This window comes from Alligator mississippiensis, chromosome 11 (assembly GCF_030867095.1).
Source record: "Alligator mississippiensis isolate rAllMis1 chromosome 11, rAllMis1, whole genome shotgun sequence".
NCBI lineage: Eukaryota > Metazoa > Chordata > Crocodylia > Alligatoridae > Alligator > Alligator mississippiensis.
This window is the reverse complement of record NC_081834.1, coordinates 11,393,480-11,419,231: the sequence shown is the minus strand read 5'-3', so window position 1 is coordinate 11,419,231 and position 25,752 is coordinate 11,393,480. Positions and strand designations below refer to the sequence as shown.

General features: G+C 45.8%; 1 long non-coding RNA gene across 1 annotated transcript; it reads left to right on the top strand.

Moving 5' to 3' along the window:
* The first annotated feature begins 1,223 nt into the window (after nucleotides 1-1,223).
* Nucleotides 1,224-25,752, top strand: LOC109280697 (uncharacterized). The gene is made up of 5 exons (XR_002087113.2): nucleotides 1,224-1,479; nucleotides 3,817-7,014; nucleotides 20,810-20,930; nucleotides 21,308-23,744; nucleotides 23,827-25,752. It is a non-coding gene; the product is annotated as an uncharacterized LOC109280697 (long non-coding RNA).

The following is a 25,752-nucleotide window of genomic DNA, read 5'->3' as shown; positions in this document are numbered from 1 at the left end:
AAACAAGACCAGTGCATGTAGATCTGCATAAGGGTCTGGGTGTGCAGTAGTTTCTCCACCATGTGGTTTTTCTTCAGGATTTTGATGAACATTTTCAACAGAGGGAGACTAATTGGTGCTTAGGCATGCAATGAGGGACCTGACTATCAAAAGCTCCCAGTAGCTACGCTAGCTGCTTTTCTGATGAGAACATTACCTTGTACTTTTTATTCAGATTACTTTTCATTCCCTAGTATTTCACAGACTTTACCAGGAGGGATAAAACCACTTTTTTACATCATTGCAGTCAGGCCACCTGGGCGGTGAACTCTCCTGGGACAGCAATTCTCACAGACACCACACAACATTTTAGGAGAGGAGATGAAGGACTTGCAACTGGAAGGTAATAGGCAGGAGAAAGCAATCCTGACATTTTTGGATAAAGTGAGAGGATGTTAGGGAGACAGTGGGATTACTGAGCTTGGTGTTTGGCCAGGACACCGTGATTAATATGGCCCTTCTCATGTGTGAATAGCCATTAGACATTTAATAACCACAGTGTCTGAATCTGAATCTTCCAACTCACGTGAGTGCAGTAGTTAATGATCAGGAATGCTTTACGTTTATTGTGGATTCTCCTGGTGATCATTACCATTGCATGTATGTGATAATGAATTCAATACTGCTCCCCACTCCGGTGTACTGGTGTCTCTGGTGTAATGCGGGGGCTGTTTATGTATCTGGTGTTGTCAGCAATAATGTTCTGGGTGCAATATACTTCTCTCCTCTTTAGAAAGGCTTAGGAGGAAAGGTTCATCTATGCCAGACAAGCATTCTCGTACAAGTGTTTTATAGTGCACGGCTGGGATGAGACGTAAAGACCAAATGAAATTAAAAGCACATGCTCTGAACATTTCGGGGAATGGGCAGGTGCTTTTCCTAAGCCAGAATTCAGTCACTGTAGGGTGTGCCTTGGACTCCAGCTTGTCCTCATATTTCACCTGTCTCACTAGGCTGCCTGGTGAGTGATTTTATAACTCAGGGCTGTATGGATTATTTGGAGGCAACTCGATAGCCTCTCACTGAACCCCTTGTTATTGTTATATATAGTATTGAGCCCAAGACAAAAGCCCCAGCCCTGCTGCTCATCACTGCATTTCCCTTGGCATGTGCACTGTGGAGGAGGAATGCACAGAATTTCCTTTTCCATCCTCTCAGATCCTCTATCTTGGGCCTGGCCTGTGCCCAGGAGCGCAGCGGATACAGCTGGAGAAGGGCAGGTCCAGTCTTGCTGCTTAAGCTGGGAGACTCCAGTGACATTTAACCTTCTCTGCAGCCTGATCAGCAGGCAGCTGGAGGCAGATGCTTAATGAATAGTCCAGGATCAACTGCTGCCTGCTGAAGTGGTAGTTTGTGAAGCAAGGGAGCATCCTGGGGAAGAAGCCCTGAGCTGGGAGAAGAATTCCCCAGATCAGGATGAAGTTGGCCTTCCCTGCTCAGGTATGTCACGGTTTTTACCCATCTACCAGCATTTGATTAGTTGACCTGGCAGAGAAGTCAAGAAGCCTCAAGGTTTGCTAGCAAGATCCCCAGCCACCACCACAAAAACTGAGCAGAACCAACTGCGCTGCATGCCGGACCGTTCTGTGCTTTTATCAACGGCGTCGTCTATTAGAAATCAGTGGGTGACTTCGAACTAACGTGTAATGGGACTGATGTATGCCTAGTGAAACCCTATGAAAGCTGGCAGGGAGGAACTTCAGCCCATTGGGACAAGTTCTTTTCTCATTTATACCAGCCCCACGGGGTTCAGAGAGGCAGCACAGCTGTAATTCAGGAGTATGGGGCAAACGAGACAATTATAATGACTTAGAAATGGTAAGGATAACTGTTTCATCCGTCTTTTCTATCCCACAGTAAGTGGAAGCTAAATTGTTCTAATTCAGCAGTTGTTTCATCCAGGGTGAAACTACTCTGTTTCAGCTTCCATTTATCACAGGGCATGGTGAGCAGTGACCATGGATCTGCTAATATAAGTCTCCCTTATATTCATAGAATGAGGGTTGGAAGGGACCTCGGGAGGTCACATCTAGTCCAACGCCCTGCTCAAGGCAAGACCTTCCCCCACTAGATCATCCCAGCCAAAGCTTTGTCTAGCCGGGTCTTGAAAACCTCAAAGGATAGAGTTTCCACCACCTCTCTGGGTAACCTGTTTCAGTGTTTTACTACTCTTCTTGTGAGAATTTTTTTCTAATATCTAACTTAAACTTCCCTTGTTGCAACTTGAGACCATTGCTCCTTGTTCTGTCATCTGCCACCACTGAGATCAATCCAGCTCCATCCTCTTTTGAACCACCCTTCAGGTAGTTGAAGGTGGTTATTATAGCCCCTATCAGTCTCCTCTTCTTTAGACTCAGTAAGCCCAGTTCCCTCAGCCTCTCCTCATCAGTCATGTCCTTCAGCCCTGGAACCATTTTTGTCGCCCTCCTCCAAACTCTCTGATTTGTCCACATCCTTTCAGTAGTGGGGGCCCAAAACAAGACAGTAATCCAGATGTGGCCTTACCAGTGCAGAATAGAGGGGACGAATCACTTCCCTTGACCTGCTCGCAACACACCTACCAATGCAGCCCAGGTTGCCATTCACCTTCTTGGCAACAAGGGCACACTGCTGGCTCATATTCAGCTGATTGTCCACTGTAACCTCTAGGACCTTCTCTGCAGAGCTGCTCCCTAGCCAGTCAGCCTCCAGCCTGTACCGGTGCATGGGATTTGTCCATCCTAAGTGCAGGATTTGGTGTTTGTCCTTGTTGAACCTCATGAGATTCCTTTCGGCCCAATCCTCCACTTTGTCTGGGTCACTCTGAATCCTAGCCCTACCCTCCAGCATATCAACTACTCCCCCCAGCTTGGTGTCATCTGCAAACTTGTTGTGGGTATGCTCTATGCCATCTTCCAGGATTGATGAACATTGAACAAAACTGGCCCCAGGACTGACCCCTGGGGCACTCCACTTGATACCAGCTGCCAACTAGACATTGAGCCATTGATTGCTACTCTCTGAGCCTGATGCTCCAGCCAGTTTTCCATCCCCCTTAGAGTCCATTCATCCAGCCCATACTTCCTTAACTTGCCCGTGACACTATTATGGGAGACAAAATGAAAAGGCTTGCTAAAATCAAGGTACACCACATCCACTTGCCTCCCTGCATCCACCGAACCAGTTGTCTCATCATAGAAGGCAATCAGGTTGGTCAGGCATGCCTTGCCCCCAGTGAAGCCATGCTGACTGCTCCTAATCACCTTTTTCTCCCTTCTGTCTTCTCTTTTTAACAGGGTGTTCATTAGATCCTGGAATGAAATAAGCAAGAGTTTAAAGCAGTCTAACCAAAAAATTGTTTCCCTTTACAGTTATTTAGTTTTGAATCCCTTCCGGTGTCTCAATTTTGCCAGTTCTTCAGTCACCCTCCAGGCTTCAAGGCTAGACAAAACACAAATTCCCTAATGTAAAATACAAATAGGGGAAAACACACACTTTGTTTGGACAAAAATTCTTCATACCTTCTTTATCCATCATGAAACAGCAGCAGACACCATGAGCCAAGGTCCTCCACCCTGTCATTCCCAGTTCCTTCTCTGTTAAAAAGAAACAGTGTCCCTTGGGCAATTGTGTTGGGAGGGATTTGGCTGAACAGAAAGCAGTCATCAAATCCCTGCCATTAGGCCAGGGTCATGGCTACTCTGGAAACAATTTTCATAACTTGACTATTTTATTCTCATCTTTTTCTTTTTTCCCCTGTTGCTGTAATGTAAAAGGGTTCAATTGTCTTTTCCCCAGAGTGGTCGGCGGCGATAGAAGGAACAAGCTCTGTGCTAATGAAACCCTATCTTGGTTTAATCTAAAGAGGGATTTCAATTATGAAATAATGCATTTGTTCAGTGACCCGACAACATGGAGCACAGTTGGACGGCTCACCCCGAGGGCCATCCCCGGAGAGATCAAATCTGGTGACTTCACCACAAGCAACTACCAGAAGGTACTTGTCTCTGACTGTGGTACAGCGCTTGCTTTGATGGGTAATTGGGTATACAGCAGGGAGCAGAAGCATGGGGAAGAGAGACAGTGGTGCATGCCGTTTTTCTTCACCAGGAATTGCTTCAGATTTTGACTGGTCACCACTTTGACTCCTGGAAACTCCTATTTATATCAACAGAGCCACCGAAGTCAATTGTGAGAGTTGTAAGAGTCGCTAAAAGAGAGGTAACATGTGTCACTGGTTAGGGGGGGAGCCTGGACATGGAAGACTTGGGATCAATTCCCTCCTCTGCCACATTCTACCTTTGTGACCTTGGGCAAGTCACTTAAAGCCAGATCCAAAAAGGTGCTTTGGTAGAATTTAGGTGCCAAAGTTCATGTTGATGCCTGAGAGGCTCTGGGGGCACCTATACACATGTAGTGGGATTGCTCCGACATGCGGTAATTACAGCACGTTAGAGCAGTCTCAGTTCATCGATACACGAGATACTGGATTAATGGATACGTGAGACGCTGATACACAAGATGCTGGAATCTGCTGGAGTGCAGTAATTACTGCAGACTCCATCATCTTGTGCATCAGCATCCCAATGGTGAAAAATGGTGATGGGTTTGCTTTAGTTAAAGCTTGTTTGACAAGCTTCAGTTAAAGCACCCCCATTACCATTTTACACAAGATACTCTTAGAGTCACTCTGATTAAAGCACCCCTCCTGGACCATGTGTATAAATGCCCGGGGTGCTTCAATTTTTGCCAATAAAGTTACCTTCTAATTTGGGACATCTAATTTGGGAAATCCTTCACCATGAGTTAGGCACTGAGACACCCAGCTCACAAGATGGTGGCATCTCTGGGCCCAGGATGTAGCAGAAGCTTAGGTGTCTACATCCCCTGAGGGTCTGCTCTGGTATATGTGCTCAGATTATGCCTTACAAACCCTGACAGAGTGGAGTTGTGCACACAGCACAAGAGCCACAGCACCCTTCGTTCAAAGGCACCAGTAGCAGTGGTGGTGCTAGTGCCTACCTTGGAGACAATATGCTAGTGGTTAGAGTATGTCCCAGCAAGTGAGATGCCCAGGTTTCATGCCAAACTCAGTCTGAGGGCATATAAACCCATGCTTCTCCCCACCTCGCTGTAGGGCAGGGCTGAAATGGGTGGATTTCCCATCCTTCCTGCTGAAACTGGGTCCACTTAGCACCCAGGCAGTACCTTCTGGTACTCGTTTGTGGTGAAGTCACTGGATCTGATCTTTCCAGTGATGGCCCTCACTGTGCTCCATGTTGTCGGGTCACTGAACAAATGCATAATTTCATAACTTGCGGTACAGATGATCTTATTTATTAGACCGACTAGATGTTTACAAAAAGGTTTTTTTTGCAAACATCTAGTTGGTCTAATAAAAGAGACCACCTCTACCATGAGTTCTGATTCCTTTTTCCTCTAGACCAATACGGCTGCAACCTAGATATTGAATTTCATAACTGAAATCCCCCAGGAGGCCAGGGAGAAAGCAAGCAAGGAGGAGCATGAATCCATAGCCCAATGACGAGAGCAGTTGCCTGGAAAGAGGAAGTCCCAGGTTCTGGTCTGCTTTGAGGATTGCTTATGGGTTCATCTAATGAGTCTATAATGCAAAGAGCACATCGAACCAACATCTCCGACCAATCTGGGTTGCGGGTGTCAGTATTTATGAGACCAGTATTCGATGAAACGAAATGACTGTGTTCATCTAATGCTGGAGAAGATCCTGATGGATTCAGGAGCCTACTTCAAGTCTCCTTGAGATGCTCTGTTGATCTCCATCTGAGAAGGATCAGACATGGGCCTTGCAGTAATTGCATAACACCTATTGTCTTTATCATGATGAGGGACTGAACCCCAAACTTTTACAATTAAGAACATAAGGCTCTACCTCTTGAGCTAAAGAACGGTTACCCCCTGTCTGCAAGCTATAGTGTAACCGTATCCTCTGTGGATGAAGCACAGAGGTTGATGTGAAGCACACATTGGGGAGTGGATTACAGCTACGTATGCACGAGGTGCACATGATACATGGAAAACTTTTCTCTAGGATAGTGGTCTCCAACCTTTTTAAGCACAAGATCATTTTTTGAATTAACGTGCAACCCAGGATCTACCTCAAAGAAAACGTAGAAATAACAGTTTATATTTATATTTATGCTATATAAGGCTGAGATCAAGTGCTTAATATACATAATTATACATTTTCCCTACTTACCAAGTCTTAGTGTGACACTGTGACAACTGGAGCCTAGGCGGCTCGTTCAGAGATGTGGGGGGCTCCCACCACTGTGCTCATGCCAGAGGAGGCCCCAGGGGCATGTTCCCCCTGATCTGTGCATGGGGTGGAGGTGGTTGCTGCTGCGTGCTGGGCTTTGCACCCTGCTGCAGCTGCCCCAGTGCCTGCCATCACTGGGCTGCACCGTGACCCCTGCTCGCCTGGCAGCTGGACCACGTGGAGTCGCGCAGGTCTGGAGGCAGTGGCAGCTGCACCTGGGTGCAAAGTGCACCGCACAGTGGCAGCTGCCTCCACCCCGTGCACAGATTGGGGGGCATATGTGCACCCCCTGGGACCTCTGCTGGGGTGTGCACCGTGGTGGGAGTCACCCTGCACCCCTGGACGAGCCACCCGGGCTCCAATTGTCCCACCACCCGGCCTGGCTCCAATCACCCCAGCCCCTGCTCCTGCCCTGCTCCCTCCCTCACCATATGGCCTCAATCTGCCCCCCCATCTCTTTCCCCTCACCCCCTTCCCCAAAGACTTACCTGCTGGGAGGGGACTGGGGGCAGAGCATGTGCGTGCACATATGCACACATGCTCAGCCCCTCCAAATAATTTTTTCTCCCTCTGCCTATGGATACGGGGGACTGAGACTGAGATGGACTGTCAGAGGCTCCACGATTGACCAGTTGATCGCGATCCACTGATTGGTGACTACTGCTGTAGGAGATGGTTCAAGGATTAAAGCCATGCAGGTACTGCCTCTCCTCCACCCTGCTCCCCCACTCTCTTCTGAGGCAGCAGGATCTTGGTGTGGAGATAACTGGTCACCCTGCTCCCCACACCTGCCCACCTCTTGTGCACCAAGGTTAGAAAGGGTTAACTGAGACAGCTGTGCTTCATGCATATTGGCTTGTTTGGTTTTCTTCTATTGATTGCAATTGCCCAGAGCTGTGCCTGTAACAAACTGCCTTAAATTATTGCAATAATAATAAGCACGCTTTGGTAAATAATGCATGAGATGTATGTAAGCCTATATTCATTAGAAAGAAAGAGCGCACCGTGCATGGTAATCAGTTGGGCTTCGTGAGTCTGATTGAGATTTAGTAGCTGCCAGTGACCTGGCATGAATCAGAATTTGGTTTCTTGCAAGCTTCCAACACCTAGAAGTATAGACAAGCTACTTTTCACGTTCATGAATTTTGTAAGAGATGTTTCAAATGCCTTGAAGGTTCATAGAATAATACAGCTTGCTTGGGTGGAAGCGCGATCATGGCCGGTCTCCAACCAGTATAATACTGAGACATCGCAATTGATAGTATTTAATATATCCTAATGGCAACAAAACACACAATGGGTAACTAGTCTCTCAGAGAGAACATTAAGTGAGTTAATGGACTGGATGTTAGAAGCCCTTGTTTTCAAAATGCAAATGAAGAAATGCTTAGGTTTCCATTTGTCTTCCAAGAAGCAAAAATGCAGTGGAGTAGCATGTTTTTTTAAGTGAAACTCCTTCCCAAAGAAGTGCAGGATAACAGATCCATGGGTTTGGCTCCACAGCTGGGAAGGATTAGGCAAGGGCTCCCACAGAGCCTTATGGGTTAGGTATGCAAATTGCTAGGTAAATTAGATAGGCAGGATTATTTTTCCCACCCAGGGGAATCCTTTTTAAACTACTTTGATAAAAGTCACTCCAGATTTACAGAGGTAAGAACTGGAAGCAATAGCAGAAGGATTGAGAGTCTTAGAGCAGACTTACAGCTGGGAATGACAATGGGTAATTGCACTTCATTGTGATTTCCAGCAGGTGAGTATCCATGACTGTACAGGGGCATCTTTTCCCCGTTATGACTTCACCCTATAGTCTAAACAACTTGCTCTTTCTCACCAGGTGCGAGGGGATGTTATATTGATTTTCCTTTTATTTTTTTAAAGTGAAATTAGCACCAGTGTCAAGTATCAGCCTGACAGTGGAGGCTTTCTGCTTAGCCCTGAAAGAGTGACAATAGGGACAATGGCAGTGAAGGTTCATGCCAGCCAACACCACTTGGGTGTCTCAACCCTGAAGGAAACCATGTTTTAAGAGCAAGTGAGGTTTGTTCTCTGTAGGCCACTCGCTGCTGGGCATAATTGCTGTGATCCGGACTTTCATTCAGGCCTTCCACTCGCTCTTCCCAGGATTAGAAGTGGAAAATGCCAAAGTCCAATGGATAGTGCCTGTTTGCCCAGTATGTTCAGACTGAGTGGGAATGAGACAGACAGAGCCTCTAATGAGAGACATCATTCTCTTTTACAGACCTAAGTTTGGGAGCAGATGTATAAATGCCAGGGTATGGGGCCGTGGCACCTGAACCACTGGGTTCCCCACAGGTCTGGAAATTTGGGGGTGTGGGAGCACGGCAGCAGTAAATGTCACAACTTCAAGAGCCACTTCCAGAGCCAGTGCTCCCCCGCCACCAAATTTCCAACCCATGGTGAGTCCTGTGGGCTGGATGACATGGCCCCACAGGCCAGATTCAACTCTGGGTCAGAGGTTGAGCACCGCTGATTTAAACCAAACCTAAAGTGGGGTTGCAAAGAGGATGGAGCTGGACTGTTCTCAGTGGTGGCAGATGACAGAACAAGGAGCAACCGTCTCAAGTTTTAGCAAGGGAATTTTCGGTTGAATATTAGAGAAAACTTTCTCTCTTGGAGGGTGGTGAAGCACTGGGACAGGTTATCTAGAGAGGTGGTGGCATCTCCATCCTTGGAGGTTTTTAAGGCCTGGTTCAACAAAGCCCTGGCTGGGATGATCTAGGTGGGGATGGTCCTGCTTTGAGTAGGGTGTTGGACTAGATGACCTGTGGAGGTCCCTGGCAACCCTAATTTTCTATGATTCTAAAGTTTGGAGATTTATGCCTAAAAACAATCAGTGATCACCATAAAATGTACTCCGAGTCCAATTATGCTAAGGGCTTACTATGTTGGGGGAGAGTTAGATACAAGATAAAAACAGTGCAGCTACTTTTCTTCCTAGAAGGATCAAGAAGAGTCGCACGTCAAACTCAGTGGTATCTGCTGCAGTGTTACGACATGTATGATTTTGCTTGCTGGGTTTTTTCCAGTATCAATACTCTTGATTTCCTCTAGGGTAATTAAAGAAATAAATCTACAGCTGCCTGGTATCACATGGAGCAGAACTCCCACGAAAAATGATGATCCTAGTTATTTTGTACTGTTGTTCGGCCATCATTTTTATGTACTGCACACTGCATCATCTATCCGAGAACAAAGCAGGGGGGAGACAAACATTAAATCTCAATTTGGCCCATTGGGGTTGGAGACAAAAGTGAGAAATGGGGACAGGCAGATCAAATGACTATGAGGCATCTAGACGAAGATAGATGGGGAAATAACGTTATACAAACTGCCTAGATCCTGCTTCTATTGCCCTATGAATGCTACTTGCCTTGAAGACACTCCCAGGGATTGCAGCAATTCAAAGGCTGAGATCCTGACCCCACCAAGGTCACCTTTGAAGTGGCGTCTTGTGCAGCTGGCATAACCTTCAGTCCTGGCTGCTTCTTGAATGGTGTGCTCTCACAACAGGTGCAGTAGAGGTGAGGGTAGTGAGTGAGGGAGACCCACAGGGAAGACCATAGCAGTGACGGCAGTGTAATAACCTGTATGAAGCAAGCTGATCCTCTCAGCCTGCTTCTTGCTGCAGGCTTTACAAAAAAGCCATTATTGTATCTGCCGCTTATGTTGACATCCCCTGCCCCACATCTTTGCTGTTGCACCTCACACTTGAGTGTCCCCAGCAATATTTTAATTCCTCCCTTCCCAGCCCTTCGCTCTAGCTCAACAGGCAGCACCTGCAGCTACTCTAGTCATGGGATCTTTGCATGCATCTCATCCCTGAGCATCTCAGCTCCAGCTTGTTGCAGTCCTCTGCCAATACCCCTCCTTCCTAACTCCAGCCTGGGTTTCCCATGAGTGGTGGCTGGGCTCAGTTGCACCAAATGGTGTGGTCATTTTATGATGCAGCCAATTGTTCCCCATAAGGGTAATGATTACAGACTATCAGGCTCATTGTCCTTGGTAACCTGAGCTGGCATTTGAACTAAGGCCTCTGAAGGTGAAAGGCTAATACACTTGCCTCCCTCTGTGCCACTGAGCCCCCTTTGCTTTGTTAAGGTGATGTACGAAGTTTGCAAAATCGCTGCTACAAGCTGTAAATGATGCATGAAATGAGAAATCCCAGCTTAGCGCACAGAGAGAATACAGGCAGGCTGATCACTGCCGGGCTATTTGCTCTATAATATGCAGCTAACATACTGCAAGAAAAGCTAGCAAAGTCCTAGACAAAAGAAAAGGAGAATCATAAAGGAATTGAAAAGCTTGTGAAGTTCAATTATGACCTGGAATTTAATTCCGATGGGTTTGGTTGGATTTATTTTTCTTCCCCCCTCAGCCGCTTTCACCCCAGGCAAAATCCTTCTCTTAAGTTGGTTTCTCTAAGGGCTCAGGACAGCATGTAGTGGTATTAGCCACAGAAAGGCCTTTTTATTCATAGAAAGCCCCACTGATAACATAGAGCCTTATACAGATTATTTCTGGGTGACATCGTAAGGCTAGAAGTGAAAGGGGCTTTTGGTGTCTGTGAAGCTTAAAAATCCAGGGTGCAGAGGACAGAGAGAGGGAGAATTAAAGCCCATAAATAGTTTGGGACTAAGGACATAGAGGGGGAGATGAGGAATACTTCCCTTTAAAACAGATCAGACTAAACTGCTTTCCAGTATATTTCCTGCTTATAAAAACTCGCTGGGGGGTGTTTCAAGGTAACCGAGGAGGAAGTTTCCAGAGGGTTTTCTACAATGGGATGGATTTGACATGGCTTAATGGAAACATTGAGTATCACCTTCACCCTATCCTGAATCCAGCAGCCCCCTTCCAAACTCTGCTCAGGCCCGTTGCTGTAGAGCTTCCACATCTGGAGACAGAGTATAAGTTTCATAGTTTCATAGAGTGCAAGGCCAGGAGGGACTATTAGATCATCGAGCCTGACCTCCTGGCTATCGCAAGCTAAATCACGGTTTTGTCAGATGCGTGCGAGTCCCCTCCTAGCCTCCGGTGACTGCTTGTCCTCTCGTGAAGCCCGCGTTGCACTTGGCACCGTTCACCGGCTCTGCTCAAGGGGAAACCCAAATCTGAAAGGGCTGGGAACGCTGCCAGCTCGACGGCGAGGTACGCTGCGAAAGCTGTGTGTGGGCCTACAACTTGAATAGCAGAAGGTTTGCAGGGCTGGCAGAAGTGCACTGTGTGTGGGAAGTTCCCCTGGCACCCGCCTGGGTCCAAGCCTGCCCCTTGGACTCGCTGGTGTGGATGGCCCCTTGTCTTCATGAGCACATGGCTCTCACCCACAAAAAGGAAGCCCAAAGCACAATCTGCCCTCAACCTCGGTTATTTCCCATTCCCTAAGTCTCTTCATCAAGGAGACCCAGGATCGCTTGACGGCAGCCAACTCCACTGCATGCTTCTTACTGATGGGGATGGAAGCTGGCAGGAATACCACAGTCCCGTGGCATGAATCACTACTGGCATCAACCACCGGAGCAAAGGAGATGCTCTCCCATCACTTCATCATTTCCTTTCTAGTGAGCCTGTGCATTTCAGCATAAGAGTGTCAGCCTCAGGAAAGGCCTTGCAAGTTATTTCTTCCTGGGCTTGGTACATGTACCCGGTGAGAGAAATTTGGGAGCCTGGAACGTTTTAGTAGGGACCTCCATTTGGGAAACAGGACATAGAGAATGATCTTACTTTGTGGGCAGGCTCTAAGCTTGGGAGCCTGGTATAACTACCCATTGCCTCCCTCTCATAGACCCTGTGTAGAGGTAACAGGAGGCCGGACGAGGGGTAAAGGTTACTCCTGCTGCCACTTCTTCCCTCCCGTGGGGATTGCTCGTGCATTCCCCCACTCATGCCTGCTGACCCGAAGCAAGCCAAAAATGTGGCAGTGAAGCCATTCTGGGGGTGTCGCTCGTAGCTGCTCTCAGGTCTTCAGAGTGGTGGTGAAGCGCACCCCTCCAGAGAGGTCGGATCCCCGCTGTTCGGGGTTTGGTGCGTGCAAGGAGGAACGGGTGGATGGCAGGTCCTCAAGAGCATCTCTCCCTGAGGGAGCCTTGGAAATGGTACAGAGAACTAGACAGATCCTTGGGGGCAGGTGGGCATCAGTGCGATGGGGTGCCCTTGCACATGCCGTCAATCCGAAGTGATTTTCTGTCCCTTGGTCCTGTCATGTCTGAGCACCTCCCGATCTTATCCTGTTAAAACAGTGCTACCGGAAAAAGACATACAAAAAACTAGGACTCTTGGTTCCAAAATTATACCTTTTATTAGACCAACTGGAAAATGGCAAGAAAATTGTCCTTTTCTGCAAGATTGCGGGATCAAAGTCCCTTCATCAGGCTCTGGGAAAAGTGTAGATAGTACAAGATGGTAGAAAGTCCCCATAGGTAGGAAACAAACTTCATTTTTGCACAGAGGGAGCTGAAGATGGAAGGCTGTCCCTCTGAAAAACACACTTGTCTAGACGACGGGCTCAGTCTCCCGAAGCAAGTGATGGAAGGCCCCGTCCCGCAAGTCACTTAATGTCAGTCTGAACTTGGAAGTGGGGAAATGCGACATTAGCAGAAAGTGCCAGTTGAAGTGGGGTCTCCTGCACGTCCTCTCCTTCTCTAACGTCTAGGATTCTGGTAGCTAGAAGAGTCTAAATAGTTAAAAACTTGGAGAAAATCTGAGGATTCAGGTTGACATCCCAACCTCTTTGAAGTCGGTAGTGAAGCTCCTAGGATTTCACCTGTGGTGCTGACTTTAGCTTCAAGGTGATGGTCGGAAGCAAGTGTGTGCCCAGGGGCTGCCGAGAGCCCGCTGCCAGAAAATTAAAACAACCTCTGAGCTTTCCCTCTTGCCCTCCCTCCCATAATGAACAGTGATGGAGACCTCCTGCTGCAGGCTGGCCCTTGGCTTTATTAGAGGAAGAGGCTGGATTTGAATTTAAACGAATTGGAGGGCATCTGTCAGCTAATTTGAGGCAGGCCAGGAAAGAATTAGAGCTACGAGTTTGTTAAGGTTTAATTGCTTACTGTCCCCGGTGAGGTGGGAAGAGCATGTTAATCACATTGAAGGGAGGAGGAGGTTTACTTCAGCCATGGCAGGGGTGGTGTCCAGGCTCCCAGGAAAGGAATGAGGGAGCCTGTTGCAGCCTGATGGCATTTGCCCCTGCAGGGAATTGGCCTGGAGATGCAGAGCCTTGTTGGAGCTGCTGCCTAGCCTGGCACGCTGCTGGGCTATCTCAGGCCTTACGACTGATGCTGAGCCCCGGGTGCCTGCAGAGAGAGCCGTCCTCTTGCTGCTGTGTCTGGGCAGTGAGTATTGCAGCTCCCCGACAAGGGGCTAGCTGTTATTCAGAGCATGAGAGAGAGGACTGGGCCCACTCGCCCTAAAGATGGACAAAGAAGGAGACTAGGGCTAGGGACAGAAGGTGCACATAAACTGGTATAACTAATTGGAAACCGGTTCAAATCTGTAACATAACAGAAGTTCAGTGCACGTAAACCGCTTTCAAAATGGCCCACGGATAAACCTGGATGGATGTAGTATCAGGCTGAACTGATTTAGGTTAAATTGGTTTACTGAACTTCTGTCTCAGATCCAGGACACCTGGTGGGGAAAAGGGATGCGAGAGAGAGGCCAGAAGGCTAAAGGAAAGGGGAAGGGACATTTTGGTGACCAACATCCTCAGCTTGAAGCTCCCTTCCTGGCAAACTCCTACCACAAGCACTGCTCTGTTGATATTATTGCAGGAAGGAGGACTTGTTCTCCTCTGAAAAATTTGGTTTCCTCCCCAGGGAAGGGAAGCACAGAGGCTGTGTAACGTGGGGGTGTCAAATGATCTCAGCATGTGGCAGGGGATAGTGGGGTCTTCTCCTGGGCTAACCTCATCCATTTGTCCACGGTTGTGTCTGGTGTGCCTGTCACCCAAGTATCTGGGCAGCCATATAGTTATTTAGCTAAATTTTCAGCAGGCTCAAGGCGAGCTCCATTTCCATGCATCCATCTATTTGAAGTGATTTTTTTATGAGCAGATCCAATAAAGTGTTACAGAAACATTTCCGCAACACTAACTTTACAATTCCACACAGGATCTCTCGCCCGGGCATACAGCTCCAACTCACCAGCTGACTTGCAAAAAACAAAGACAGCGGCTGACAAAGAAGGCAGCAGGTTAACCTCTGTATCCAAAGTGTTTTCTCATTTGACTGGTTGTGTTCACAACACTCAAACTGCGTATGTCTTCGGTGTGCAGCTCAAGTGATAAAGCTGGCTTGCATATATAAATGACTGCTTGGACATGACAGAGGAGTTCACGTTTACTTTTGCCTGGCCTGACAGTTGTGTGTTTTTAAGTCGGCACAAAATGTAATTCAAGGCTGGAAACATGACTTCTTCAAACACATTTGATTCGATCTTAATATCTTCAAATGCATTTTATTTCTAAGCAGGTTTTATTTTCTAGGGTTTGTGTAAGTCCATTTCAGTAAGACCGGCTTTCAGCTCTTTGTACCCCTGCAGTTCTGACCTCCCTTCAACTCCGTAATAAGGGAGAGGACCAAATTAGCTGTCAAGATTGTAAAAGGTCCGGATGCCACAGTAGATTTTTTTCCTCCCTGTTCCTGTATTATTGTTCATGAGCAAATAGGATGTTGCCTCTACACAAAAAAAGATAAAAAAAGAGGATTTCTAACCCTTTCACCCTTGCAGGAAGGGTAAAATGGAAATGGAGGGGGGATGGGGGGGAGTGAAGCTGACAAAGAAATACCACTGCAGGAACTAGAAATAAAAATCTTTGTGAAGATGTCAGATGCAGCCAGCTCCCCCCAGGGGAGTGTTTTAAAGTTTATATTTCTAGTAGCGATGGTTGCTTCTCAAGATCTTTGGACATTTTTTTTTTCCTAATGCTAAGCACCATAAAGTCAGAGCCTACCATGCAGTCATACCTGAGCCTCTTGAGTATTAAACATATAGGCTGGAAAACTCATTTTCCTGGCAGTATTTTCCCCTTTGAAAAAAGATCTATACCAGTTAATAGAGATGGAACTACTCTAAAAGCCTGCAGAAGCAGTGACTTAGGATTTTTCTATAGGCTTCATGAAGCATCTTACAGAATTTAATAGCGCGATGATGGCCATTTTCTCAGATTCTGTAAGACGGTTGGAATGAAAACTATAGAAAAACAATCATTCACTTTCAAATTCAGGAGGTTTTTCTATAGGGGTCCAGCACTGTGCAGAAGCAAGAAATGCATGGGAGAATAAGGGAATTCTACAGGATCTGAAAATTATGCAGTCTGTCTTTTTTGGTTCACACTGAGGTTCAGGCTGCAGTTCTGGTTGGTTCGTAGGGAATCTTTGCAAGTGCTCCAGGGTGCGGGGTCGCGTTAATTAAAGTGGCTCCCAAGAGCCGCTCTAATTAAAATGCACACAGCATCTTGTGTATTCAGCATCCTGTGCTTCAAAATGGCATTGGGTGCTTTAACTAAAGCTCATTCAGCCCCCGCCACCACTTTGAACCGCAGGTACACTGAATACATGTGACACGAAGGCGCTTTATTAGAACATGTCATAGCAAGTGTTGGGCATGTGTATAGGTGCCCTTATTTAAACAAATGTCTCCATTCCTCCCTTGCCTGCTGCTCCTGCCTTCTCTGCTCTTTCTCCTACGCTCACTATACTATTATATTATCACTTCCCTCAGCTTTTAACAGGCCACGACCCTTATGCTATCCTGCTGCCACCCTGACTTTGTAATTCTGTTCCCGCATCTTGCACAAGACATCTTGCAGCCCTATTGTAGCTGGTGAGATCAGCGTCCTGCTGGGCTGCTGCCTAGGTTTGCCAACCCTCCAGGATTGCCCTGGAGTCTCCAGGAATTGGATATAAATCTCTAGGACACTGCTGAGAGTCACCTGGGAGATAAATGATAGGGCATTCATTAGAATAAATATTAAATGTTGAATCCGATTGATACAGTAGTACCGTGGGTTTTTAAAATGTAATAATAATGTGCATTTGCCTTCCTGACATAACGTCTACGCACCATAATCCGTAACTGATATAGGCAAGCATGCGGGCACATTTGCATTGTGTGTCGTGGGTTTGTTGGCATTTTGGAAACCTCCTGGAATAGATTCAAACAGAATTGGCAACTTTACTGCTACCTGACCATTCACCTTCAGTTCCTCTCCACAAGCTTATTTCCTAAAATTGTGATGGCTAAAACCTAGCATTTCTGGAGTTTCCATTGGCATGGAGGCCCTGGGGGTCTGCGACCAATGAGCCAGGAGTGTCCTTCTTTTTTTGTGGATGCACCTTTGCAGCTGCAATAAATCACAGGCCTAAATATACCACAGACCAGAAGAGAGTAGTAGCTAAAACTGGGTGAAGGTTTTTCACAGGGCTAATTTTCTCTAGAATGGCTCTCCTATCCTTACTGGTGATCTGGCCAGCTAATTGAGAGAGTTCAGAAGGATCCAGGTGTAGCAATCTCAGTTCAAACAAGCAAATATAAGGTATATAATCTCAGTATACATTTGGGTGAGCTAGTGCTTGCATCGCAAGTCTTCAGTCAGCTCGAAATGAGATGTAAACCAGGGCTGAACCTGTCTTCCCAGACAGGGTTAAATGCCCAGCTCTGCACCCCATGCAAGGTTTGCTAAAGTACAGGCAGGAAATTGTTCTGACTGGTGACTGATGTCAAAAAAGAGCAGCGAGGAAAGTCAACGTCAAATGTGCCTCAAAGCGAAGACTCAGACACTTTTTTCTGCGTGTAGCAATATCTCCGGCGAACAGCTGAGCTATGCATTTTTAACTGAAAGGAAAATTACAGACAAATCCTTTGCTTTTGTTATTGAACATAATGGTATGTGTATATCTCACCAAATTGGGTAATCAGCTGCCCACACTGCTTCTGTTTCCCGTTGCTCACTCAAATAATGAATTTTGAGGATGCAAATAATATCCCAAGGGCTCCTTGGGATAAGGCTAAAATACAGATTTAATTACTCTGTTGATGAATACATTAATAAGGGGAAAGACTTTTCTGTATGGCAATGTCCGCACGTATTTTTTGGTGTTGCCCTAATTAAGCGAAGTGGATCTCTGTAGTTAATGCAGGCTGTTGTTCTGTTTAATGGAAGTGCCTCCTTTGAGACAAACTGGAAGGAAACTACAAGCTACTCAGCCAAAACACCCTGGGGGGAAAAAGAGGAAGCCCCTTTAAATGAGTATCAGAAAAAAAAATCTTTCAGGCAATGGACCAAGTTCTAGCTTCGGGAGATTAGGATAGCCTGGCGGCTAGGGTGCTAATGGAAGTAAAGACACTGAGTATAGATCCAAGATGACGGTAAGACAGGCAGTTTCCAGATGAACTTCAGCCTGAAGAGGAAGAAATGCCATCTTCAAGGGTCATCACATCTCAAGGGGTTTATAGAAAATCCCCATCTAGCAATACCAGGATGCTTTGGACAGAGGAATGCCCCAAATACGACGTGTGGAAAATAAGAACCAGAGGGATCCTTTTGACCTCTGCATGCACACAGTTGCTGGCCCTTGAAGCCCTAAAATAAACCCCCGGGTGTCCAAGTAAAAAACGTGAGACTAGAGTGGTTGCCCTGTGTTTCTCGTCGGGCTGTGCAGAGGCGAGGGCTGAATGAAAGGTTAGGCTGGGACTGAATAAATAAAAGAGCCTCTTCTGGGACAGAGGCTGCCACTTGGCTTGTGTCTCCATACAGTTATCGGAGTGCCGTCCTTTTGGTGTATTTTTGATAAGTTCTCATTTTCTGTCTTAATCCTAAATCGATTAAATAAAACACGTGTCTACAAGGACCTCTTAGGCCTGCAGGTCAAGAGTCAGAGAACCTGTGAGACATGGTTAAATGACTGATTGAAATCAATTTGCAATGACAGTGACTCCGCATGTCCTGCCCAGGGTCCTCATAGGTGGCGTGGGAGTTTCCAAGCCTTTCCTTTAAATGCATTTTCCTCCAGAGCACCCAGGCATCTTTAATGGCTCATCTGAGTTTTTGGCATAAGTTGACTTGTAATATAAGCAACTGTCTGCCAGTCTGCCTGCCCATAGGCACTCTGCAAATATGAGTTTATCTTTAGGTGTATTGAATTCCCCCATTAAACACTCTCTAGGTACAAGGACATAAATTAAAAGCAAATTATGCAATCTGCTGCCTCTTTAAGCAGATACCCTTCCACACAGTGGATAACTAAACCCCTATCACATGAGACTGAAGCTTAAGGAGAGATGCAGGTCCTCACAGCAGGCCCTGAAGGTCAACCAACTCTGGCACCATATGCATCATGCATGGTTGGGTCAGATTTTGAACAGAGCTGCATCAAGCAACCACTATTCCCATTATGTAACCTGAGCATTCATGCTGGGGAAAGCTGGTGGTTTCAGGTGACAGGTGCTGGATCAAACAGCAGAGGAGATGGTATGCAATTCCCTTCCGAGCCAAGATAAATTATTTACGTTTCTGGTCATTCTGTCAAGTGCCTGATGTAGTTTGGAGTGTGTTTTCCGTTATCTGGAACAATCTCACTTGTAGCCTGATGTTGCAGGTAAAGATACCTTTAAAAAGTCATTACAGCCAGGAGGCTGGGGCATTATGGCAGACTGGCTGAAGTGTCTTGCTACAGCTCTGGCAGCATAAATAAGGAGGCATGTCCTGGACTTTTGTTCGGCTGTAAATGGGCCCCTGATCATTCAGGCTGGAGGGGTGCAGGGAGCTGATGATGCAGGGAGCTGGGGGGTGGTGCATGCGATGCTAGCCATAGCACTCCCCTGTGCACTTTGGACTCCCGTACTCCCACAGGCAGCCTCCTATGGTTGATTTTGTGAAACCGGTCTGCCTTAAACCTGCCAGTTCAACGGGCTGTTAAACTGGGGTGGACTTTTGACAATAGGCAGGGAAGGGACCCCATAAAAATGAAAATGGGATACCTTCCCCCCCATTTATATGTAGAGACTGCAGAATAGCTACTCTTCTCTATCTAAAGCTTGACCCCATGTCTTGAAATCAGAGTTGTCCACCTCCGGTCTCCTACATCATCTCCTCAGATAAAAATCACTGGAATCGCTGGCCAATGTGTTGATGGTACAAGAAACAAGAATTAAAACGGAGCTTGTTAGTCCCCTGTTGTTGTCCCTGCAGTGGTTACAAGTCAGTCGAGCTTCTTTGCATGTTATTGCAGCTTCCCCAGCTGGGTATAGCACAAGCTTGGGTAGCACAAGTCTGGGATGCTATGTTGACTTTCTGCTCCCAGACCATTTTGCCTCCTGTATGACTGCATAATCAGGATTTTTTTTTCCATGGAGAAGGTGACTTGGACTGACCCATTTCTAAAGAAGCAATTACTTTTTTTAATTGGCTTGGGAAAAAAAATCTTACTTGACATAGTTTCAGCCAATTCTAGTTTTAGTGAAGAAATATCACTGTAATAATTCAGGCTGCCTTTAATATTTATTGCTTTAGATTATGCTCAAAGCCCCTAAATCCAAATTCCACCACGCTTGTGAGAAGTTTGGATCTGGCATTTGGCCCACAGAGAATTTTAGTGGATTAAAAGCGGAGCAAAAATTATGAGCCATATTATCTCCTCAGGAAGTTTATATGAGCAGCCTTGAATGCAACCTCACAAAGTTTCCTCTGAGTCCTTTCAAAAGTGGAACAGTGTTTACATTGCTTGCAAACCACTGATGGACAAAGAAGCAGGTCCTCCCAGCTGTGGATAATTTTCTGGAGAGACTGAACCATCTATGTGCCTATCCAGGCCTTTTCTTTCCTTTTGCAGCAGGCTCTGAGACCCCATGCTACTCCTTCTGACCCCTGACAACCCACCTTCATTGGAGTGCATTTTTGGGGAGACTTATACAGGCAGCCTCCTATGCTTGATTTTGTGAAATTGCTCTAGCATTGAATGCCTGTATTAGGGCTGTGCGAAACGGCACCGTTTTGCTTCATTGAAGCAGTGAGGCTGTTTCGATGCTGTTTTGACATTTTGCTAGATCGCCTGGGGCCGGGAAGTCAGCCCAGCTGGGTTGACTTCCCATCTCCCACTCGATTTAGTACTGGGGATGGGAAGTCAGCCCAACTGGACTGACTTCCATCCCCAATGCTATGGTCGAAACGTTTCAACTTTCAAAACGTTTTGACTAGCCTCGTTTTGTTTTGAGGCTGTTTTGAAGCCTTTGGTTTCATTTTGATTTTGCTGTTTCGACCTCGAAATGAGTTGAAACAGTGTTGAAATGAAACGGCCAGCGAAATTTTGCTCATCCCTAGCCTCTATTGTGTTCACCCACCATCTGCTCTCAAGGCTTGTCACCTGTATCTTAGATCAGGGAAAATAGGGGGTCACTGAAACTCAATGGGAGTCAAATGGGAACACCTTAAGGCAATGACTTGGCTAAGACCCAGGTTTTTTTTTAACTTCTCTGCAGAGAGCTGGGGTTGGTAACAGTGGAAAGTCCCCAGAAGCAGGACAACATTGTCAGAGACTTAAGAGGGTGAAACTCAGAAGAAGGACCCCTGGAGACAGAGGAGCCTTGGGCAGGAGAGAAGGTAATGTTTCTATAGGAGAAGTGATATTCTTCGAATGCAGAAGCAGCCAAGATCAGAGGAGGCTGCCTCAAGGACAGAGTGAGAGTGAGAGCAGACTTCATCATCCACAAGAAGCCATGAAGGAAAAGGTGCTGGGCAGATATCCTTCCACAGGCCTGGGGAGTTAGTACCATGGAGGAAGCGACCTTTCTACATTTAATGGGAAAAGCCATGTGCGTGTCTTCCCTCCACCCATAAGAAATGTCTTCAGGCGTTTGACCTTTTGTAGCCCTTACTGGTGCATTCATCAGGCTCATGACATTTTGGGATGTGGGATTGGACTACATAACTATTGAAGTTCCTTTTCTAACCCTATGCCTCTATCTCTCTGGTTTCAGTGACTGGTTGCCCACTTCTTTGAGGATGTAACTCCCTGCTTAGGACCTGTTTAGGACCTTTGGGCTCCAAGGATGGTCTAAACCCATTCAATACCTTCTCAAAGAAGAGACGTACAACTCTCTGCCTCTACTCCCCTCCCTTCTTCCTTCCCTCCCATTCCTCTTCTGTAACCCAGAGTCTTCTGTATAAATGCTGCTTCCTGCTAAGTATATGCTTGCTCAACTTTAAAGGGGTCATAGCACCAAAATTAGATTGCTCCAGGGGGTGCTGAAATCTTCTCAGTGCTGTTTATTGCACTGTAAGTCTCCTCTAATTGCAGACGGGTGAGATTTCAGCTGATGAGCACTGACTGAAAAGTGTGGCTAAAGAATGCTGTTTTCTCAGGGGTGGATCAACAGGGGGTCAGGGAAAGACAATCCAGTGTCTCTCTCTTCCTTGGCCCAATTTTTCATGGGGAACATCTACTTTTTATGATTGCTGACTCAGAAATAAGGAAGTGGTGACTGGATCTGAACTTTCCCAAAATGTTTCTTGGATCCAGGATTCTGGATTCAGGATTCCATTGTCACTTTTGGTTTATCCGTGCTATGCATTTCCTTAGGGCAGAGGTAGGCAAGCCCCGGCACGGGTGCCAGAATGTGGCATATGAAGGCATTTTGCTTGGCACGTGTGCCTTGGGGTGGATGGTAGGGAAAGGACCGGGGCTGCGTGGCCACAACAAGAATCAGGTCCCTTGCAGCTCCTCCACCATCTGCCCTGGCACATCAGCATCTTACAAATCGAGGTTGTGGGTGTTTTTGACATTCTGCCCCAAAACGTTGCCTACCCCTGACTTTGGGCATGAGGCAGGGCCAGTAGTAAGCTACGACAAAGGGTACAGAAGTACCATGTGAGAGGGTCCTAGAAGAGCTACCCCTACTGTACTTTTGCCCAGCTGTGTATGTTCTAATAGATTTACATTTTCCCCTGAAGCACCCAACGTTTATGACTTTCAGAGCCACCCAGGGGACCAGGGGCCTGTTCCAACCTGACAAACCCTATCAGTGTCTCATTTCTACTTACTTACATACTGAGAAGCCATCCTCACTGCGTGGGGGAATCGAGGACCTGGGTTCCTTGCTTCATGCTTGGCAGTTCTGCCTTATGGTAGGAACGAGAGTGACTTTTCTATTTTTACAGGTAAAACACCCAATACATTTCTGCTTGGAATGGCTAAAAACATTGCCCACTTATATAGCGTGTCTAAATTGCCCAGGCTTACCTTAAATCAAATCCTCCATTCTCTTTAAACCAAGTCCTCCTGTTACGATAATTATCTGTGAAGCTTGCTGTCCAGAATCTGGCCTAGGAGAAATCCACCCCATACCAAATCGTGTACAGACGTCCTTCAGTGGCAAAGCCAGCCCTTTCTCAACTCTACACACAGTTGCAAAGAAGTTGCTTTGTTATATTTTATGAGAATTCCCAGCTCTTGAGATGACATTTCCAGTGGTATTAACACTCCTGGAAACTGAAGCTAATCAAATTATCAGAATCTTAACCATATAACATAATGGCTTCTCTTGGGTAAAGACATTTGCAGTATCAAATGCCACAGGTGCATAAATAAAGTATTATCAGAAATATGTTGAGGGCTGGCCGTGGGAGCTGAGGGTGTGTGTGTGTGTGTGTGTGTGTGTGTGTGTGTGCGCGTGCACGCGTGTGCGTATATTTAAAAGAGATTTGCTCTCAGAATTGTTCACTAAATACTTGCTGAAAACTGTCCTGATTTGAATCCTGCCTGTACTCATATAGTCACTGCACTGTAGCATGTTTGGGGGACTCGTAAAGAATTAATAACCCAACAGTCCATAGAGTTACATCGGTGTAATAGTAGGTGCTAAGTGAGATGAGAATCTGGCCCAACTTGCTGAATTTCTTGCTGTCTTGCAGCACACATGGTAGTCTTATTTGACCTTATAGAAGTCTATTTGAGGGAATTTCTCTGTAAATATTTAATCTAAAATCCCATGTTGATTCAACACTCTACCCATTTTTGAGCATAAGCCAATCAGTTTTCTTCCTTCTGTTTTCAGAGTCCAGATACTCTAACTTGGCGGATTTTTGAGAGGGTTCCCAAGTAGTCATTTGGTCTCTGTTCAAAATACTTGTCTACTGTGCTATGTAACAGAGCAGCTTCCAGACATATAGTCTAGTCCAGCGGCTTCCTTGGCCCAACAGAAGTCCCTCATTTTTTTTTTTCTTTCCGTTTTCATTGTTATTTCTGCGTTTTATTATTATTACAACATTGCTAGGCTGAGAAACCTGGAGAAGACACAGGAAATCGTGAATTATTGCTTATGTCGTAATATGGAATAGTGGAGAACTGCAGCAATCATGGAGTGAATAAAGACCGTGCTGATTGGAACAGGATGAAAATTCTCCGCTGGATTCAAGGTTAGTTCTTTTCAACAACTATCTATAAGCACGGTCTACTTCCTAGACATGGACACCCCTGCATAATTGTCTCTGTGTGCAGTATTGCATGGAGATGGAGGATGGCAAAGATCCTGATACAAACCTGGACTTCACAACGCTGTCAGAAGAAAGCTCAGTCAAATAGTGATTGACAGAGAAATAAGAACAGGAGGTTTTAAAGAACGAAATCCTGGGCTCTCTACAGCAGTGTGAGATGACGATTCCCGACTTTGGGAATCCAGAGTGCTAACTCCTGAAGGGGATCAAACATCGAGCATTTGTGACCTCCCACCAGCTTCAGCAGCCCAGTGTCTGAACAGGAAAGTGGAACGCACAACCGTCGGAAAACGAGACAGATCAGATTAATTTCATTGCTTGTGATGAGTAAAAGGTTGAAAGAAACCCCTCCCCCCCCCCAAAGACCCCCAAACCTCCAAACCAGTCAACAGATAATTTTACCTGGTAGTATTTTTATTTTTTTTCATTAGGTTTTTAGATGGCCTGCAAAATTTCAGGCTGATTGATTTCCTGAGGCAAAAACAGACAAACAAACCCCAAAAATAATCACACAAATCAGGTAATTGGCTAATCTGCTATTTGTTTGAATGCTGAATTGCTCAACTGAGCTTTTAAATGTGCTTGTTAGTGCAAGTAAATGGATGTACTCCCAATATCTGCAGATGTTTGTATGAATTTAAATGTTGCCTCTTTTGTTGGTTATCAGCGTGTTATTAATAGCACTGGTAAGTAATTAAATATTGATATATATCATTTTTATTTTGACACTGCCCTTTGAAATGCTAAGTGATTGTTGAGGTTAAACAACTGTACGGCAGAAACTGTATCTATTATGCACGTGTCAGATCTCAACAGAAGTGCTTTTAATAACAGTTTGTTATTTGATTCACAAAGAATTGCAAATAGATGAAGTTTCTAGAAACGAGTCCTTATTTTTATGGTTCCTGATCATTTTAATATATCTGACAGTGCTGCAATAAAGATGTCCGTTAGCTACGTGCAGAAGAGCTCAAGCACCTGAAAACAAAGCAAGACTCTTCATCTTAGATTTAAAAAGGAAGCATCAGGAAGATCCCTGGACATCAGTGAATGGGAAGTTATTTGTATTTAAAGGACAGGGCCGTACATTACTAGAGCTTTTTTAGATCTCTACACTCTTTACAAACCTTTGCGACTGGAATGACCTCTAACATCTTGTAATCAGGTTTATTCAGGGGTGGAACACGGCAGCTGTTTAGCGATACACGCTTCTATTACAGGTTAGGAAAGGATGGGAAGAAGACTTCTGTACCCACCTGAAATTGCAGGGGAATGTCATTGTGACAGGTGGAGTGTAATTACCTTGCTTGGAGCTAGGCCAGGACAAATTGCAAGGAAGGTGAAGTTTGCTGCATGTGCTCCTTCTGGATGTTGGAGAGACCAGCATGACAGTTGTGAAACTCCTGGCAGTGCTTTAGAAGTGCAAAAAATTATCGGATGTTAAATAAAACATCAGGCAATTGTTGGGAAACATGCCTTTATTAAGATATAACAGTCAATTGCATAGTTGTTAAAAGAGCTATAACTATGTATTAAATAATCAGTTCAGCTGGTATTTATTTAATATAATCGCAGCCTATTAAACTGAATTAAGTACAGTGTTAAGCATTGCTGGGACAGACAGTTAAAAATGTTGCCAGGAATGTCTTACGTTGCCTCAAACCTTTTGTCAAAAACTTTCACAGAAAATCTCTGAAAAATTGTCCCTCATTTAATGAGGGAAGCACCATCTGGTTCAGGTCAAGTAAAAAAAAAAAGCAGCTTCACCCTAACCCAAAGCTCAACCCAAAGTACACCATTTTTTTTTAATCCAAAAATGTGTCTCACTATTTGAAAACATTCCTTTTTAAGAATTTTGTGTAATATTTTTTAACCCTTTATACTTCCCCAGATCTCTGTTGCCTTGCAATCTGTGCAGTCATTTTTACCA